Source organism: Octopus bimaculoides, chromosome 4 (assembly GCF_001194135.2).
Source record: "Octopus bimaculoides isolate UCB-OBI-ISO-001 chromosome 4, ASM119413v2, whole genome shotgun sequence".
Taxonomy (NCBI): Eukaryota; Metazoa; Mollusca; class Cephalopoda; order Octopoda; family Octopodidae; genus Octopus; species Octopus bimaculoides.
This window is the reverse complement of record NC_068984.1, coordinates 120,584,178-120,588,914: the sequence shown is the minus strand read 5'-3', so window position 1 is coordinate 120,588,914 and position 4,737 is coordinate 120,584,178. Positions and strand designations below refer to the sequence as shown.

At 35.2% G+C, this 4,737-nt stretch overlaps 1 long non-coding RNA gene across 1 annotated transcript; it reads right to left on the bottom strand.

The window, feature by feature from the left end:
- Window positions 1–604: 604 nt before the first annotated feature.
- LOC106868138 (uncharacterized) lies at window positions 605–4,731 on the bottom strand. The gene is made up of 2 exons (XR_001409225.2): window positions 3,280–4,731; window positions 605–751 (listed from the first exon to the last, which is right to left on the bottom strand). It is a non-coding gene; the product is annotated as an uncharacterized LOC106868138 (long non-coding RNA).
- Window positions 4,732–4,737: the final 6 nt, after the last annotated feature.

The following is a 4,737-nucleotide window of genomic DNA, read 5'->3' as shown; positions in this document are numbered from 1 at the left end:
TTTTCTGTCCGTTTTTTGAAGTATAAGAATTTATTCTTTAATTGTATTGCTCTTGTCATTCACAAATGGTTGAATGCCCACTTTCCCAGGAGATGGATGGGTCGTTGTTGTCCACATGAGTGGTCAGTGAAAAGTCCCAATGTAACACCATGTGACTTCTTTTAGGGTGTTGGTTAAAGGAATAAGTCTACTGTACCAAACCAAAGACTTTGGAAGAACTTGAAGGGTGAATATGAGAAGTTATGTCTCCTTCCATCCCACAAGAGTTTCTGATGAAATCAGTCAATGCAATTCCTGGGCAACTCAAGAAGCTGGTGGTGACATCTGGAGCCCAAATCAAATTTTAAATAAAACCTCATACTAAAAGCTTTCCTTTCTTATCCATCTTTTTGTAAAAATCACAATTAATAAATAATTTATAAGTATTTTAAAATAGGGAGTTACTTTTCAATCACCCTGTATATATATATATATATACACACACATATATATATATACACACACACACACACACACACACACACACACACACACATATACAGTGAGTTATGATTTCACTGAAGTTAGAGTTAGAATTAAATGAAAAAAAAAGTAGTCAATATGGTTAGAGTAGAATCATATTTATTCAAAGTCAAATTTTGTGAGTCACTATGTGGAGTTTTTGGTTCTAGGTCAGCAGCTAACTGGCATCGTAGTCATTAAACTTTCTTTATATATATCATGTCCATCAACTCATTCTGGTCAGGTGAGCCTGAAAATAAACTTGGTTGAAGCAGGGACAGGTATATTTTTTTTACATGTGTGGGTAAGTGACATTATGAGAAGATGAAAAAGAGTGAGGAAAAATTATGATAGAACAAGGGGCAAAGATTACAAATGAAGGAGATGGGAGGGGAGGAGGAGAAGAAGAAGAAGAAGAAGAATGATGAAGAAAGATATGCATTTCAAAGAATTACAGCAAATTACAGTTAAGTGATATTTATAAGTGCAATGAATTTTGAATGTGAATGAATACATAAGACATACTTGACCTGTGGAGGAGAGACTTAGTTCCATTTCTTGGAGAGGATTCAATACATTTTGTTCTTTTTATAGTGCTGAAGATAGCATATTCTTTAACCAGTCTTTTGTCGTAATCAACATATTTATAACAGATTTATATAAACTGGAAATGCAAGCTTCATCAGAGAATAGTGTTGACAGAAAGTCACACAAGAAAAGTGAATTGTCAAGAAAACATAATACATTTTGTAGGTATTGCAGGGGAATTATATAATTGTTTCCACTGATTGTTGCTGTCATTGTATGAATCTAATTAAATAATTGACAACCTTTTTGTATTATTTTTGAGCCAATCAAATTTATTTGGCACCAGTGCCAGTGGAGCGCTAACAGCACCATCTGAGCATGATCATTGCCAGAGCAGCTGTCTGGCTTCTGTGCCGGTGGCACATAAATAGCACCATTTGAGCGTGATTATTACCTGTGTCGCCTTACTGGCACTTGTACTGGTGGCACATGAAAAAACATTCGAACGAGGTCATAGCCAGTGCCACTGGACTGGCTCCTGTACAGGTGGCACATAAAAAACACCATTTTGAGCGTGGCTGTTGCCAGTACTGCCTGACTGGCCCTCATGCTGGTGGCACATAAAAGCACCCACTACACTCTCAGAGTGGTTGCCGTTAGGAAGGGCATCCAGCTGTAGAAACTCTGCCAGATCAGATTGAAGCCTGGTGCAGCTTTCTGGTTCGCCAGTCCTCAGTCAAATCGTCCAACCCATGCTAGCATGGAAGGCGGATGTTAAATGATGATGATAACATAATTATGAATTAAAACAAAAAGATTGCAAGATTTGGTATATCTTTAATTCCATGTTACAAATATACCAAATTCTCCAGTCTTTGTTTTAAAATATGCTAACTCTGCAAATATAATAATATAATCCCACAGAAATTTCAACAAGTACGTATGCCTCATTTAAAATAAAACTCCTTTATACATACATTTGATTATTGGAACATGTCAACATGCTTTATAATGACAGCTTGGACTATAACCATTTCTACATAATATAATTATATTACTTAATGTAGAAAGTAATGTAAATACTATGTTCATAAATGCGCATGTGTGTGTGTGTAGGTGCATGGCTTAGTGGTTAGAGTGTTGAAAATATGATTGTAAGATTGCGGTTTCAATTCCTGGACCAGGCAATGTATTGTGTTCCTGAGCAAAACAATTCATTTCACATTTCTCCAGTCCACTGTGTGCTAAGAGGCTTGCTTCCCAACCACATCGTTCCGGGTGCAGTCTCACTGCATGGCACCTTGGGCAAATGTCTTCTACTATAGTTTTGGGCTGACCAAAGTCTTGTGAGTGGATTTGGTAGACAGAAACTGAAAAAAGCCAGCTCAGAAATTTTTTAAGTGATCTTTTTCTAGCATATTGACAGACCAGTTACTGGTCGTTTTTATATACACAAGTACTATAAATATATATATATATATAGATACATAGAAATGAACAAATTTCATCTGATCCATGCAAGCTTTGAGAAGAGGTCATTGATGGATGATAATGATGATGCTGATGATAGTAGAGACAGTAGCAGTGATGGTGGTGGTTGAAGGCATTGAAATTTTTTATACAAAATACAAGCATCATTCTTATGAAAATGCAATATCTCTGTAATGAAAAGCAGCTGTTTTCAAGAAAACTACAATATCTGGTTAGTCGAAGCAACAATAACATTGTACTAGCAAAAACATAAACTAGCTATGAAGTAAAACTTATTACTGTCTCCAGCATTCTAAAAATGCAAAGGTTTGATATAATGATATAATATCCAAACTCTGTTGACATTTATGTGTTTATCTTAATTTGATAGTCTCTGCTGCACCTCTTACTCTTCTAATAAGCTTTTTTAACAGGTAGGAGTTAATTTTTTGTGAAAGATATGATTCTAAATCATAGTTACAAGTGTTTTTAACACCAAAATTAGAAGTTTTTTGGGGTTTTTTTTTCAATAAAATAAATAATAAAATTGAACCTATTTAAATAAATTGTCTCAAGCTATCTGGATAAAAAAAATCTCATTTGGATAAAAAAAATTTTCTATTGTAGGCCCAAGGACTGAAATTTTGTGGGAAGGAGCTAATTGGTTATATCCTCAGTGCTTAACTGATACGTATTTCATCAACCATGTAAGAATGAAAGGCAAAGTCAATTTAGGTAGGATTTGAACTCAGAATGCAAAGCCAGAAAAAAGCCACTAACCATTTCTTCAGTATGCTAAGGACACTGCCTGCTCATAACCATCCTCATTTGAATAATAATCCTTTCTACTCTAGGCACAAGGCCTGAAATTATAGGGGAAGGTATAGTCAATTACATCGACCCCAGTAATGAACTGGTACTTATTTCTTCAACCCTGAAATGATGAAAGGCAAGTCAATATTAACAGAATTTGAACTCAGAATGTAAGCCACTAAGTATTTTGTCTGGTGTGTTTATGACTCTGCTAGTTCATGGCCATCTTCATTTAAATAATATTGGTTTCAAATTTTGACACAAGGCCAGCAATTTCAGGGAGGGAGTAAGTCGGTTACATTGGCCCCAGTGTTCATTTTGCACTTTGTCAACCCTGAAAGGATGAAAGGCAATTCGACCTCGGCGGAATCTGATCTCTCTTGAATAATATCAAAAATATTTTTAAGATAACAATGATAAATTACATTTTAGGACTTAAGTTTTTGTTATATTTTACTCCTCCTCAAAGTTAAACTAAGGCAACATTAAATTGTGAGGCTGCTTTTTCTGTATTTTATATAAAAATAGTTCCCCTGAGTCATTATTAAGTACAGACCAAATTCCTATATGTTTCTAAGCACTATTCTTTGTCAGTGCAATGCAGGAAGACCATAGCATTGAAATCCTGATATTTCTTGCAATTCTACACATTTTATATCTATATTATTTATCATCACCATCATCCTCATCATTTTGATATCCACTTTTCCATGCTTGCAAAGGTCAGACAAAATTTATAGAGGCAGGTTTTCTATGGCCAGATATCCTTCCTATTACCAACCTTCATTTTTTTCCAAGCTAGGTAACATGTTCCTTGACTGGACATGTGTTCATGGAAGATTGGAAACAAATGGCACTTGTATGATGGTGATAGTCATTTACAACTACCACACAATCACATAATATCTAGATGAGGAGACACATAGAGAGACTCAGTTCATTCCATCTTGTTTTATAAATTTACACATGCACACACACACACACAGATAGACATCTTTCAGTTTCCATCGATAAAATCCACTCAGAAGACGTTGGTCAGCTCAGAGCTATAGTTCATTCTATCTTCTTCTTGTATAAATTTATATATATATATATATATACAGTGGGATTCTTTCAGTTTCTGTCCACAAAATCCACAGGCTATAGTAAAAGACACTTGCCCTAGGTGCCATGCAGTGAGACTGAGCCTGAGAGAGACCACATGGTTGGGAAGCAAACTTCTTAACTACACAGCCATGCCTGCATTTCTGTAGGTGCTCAGCAAAACGACTGATACAGTTCTCAGTTAATAGATTTTCAATCTCCTCAACTCTAATATCTTAACCAAACAATGGGTTAAATTTTCAGAACAAGAATTTGTTTCAATACGCAGCAACAATTTGTTTTTCTTTTAGTTTAAGAAAGGACATTACATTGTAGCTGTAA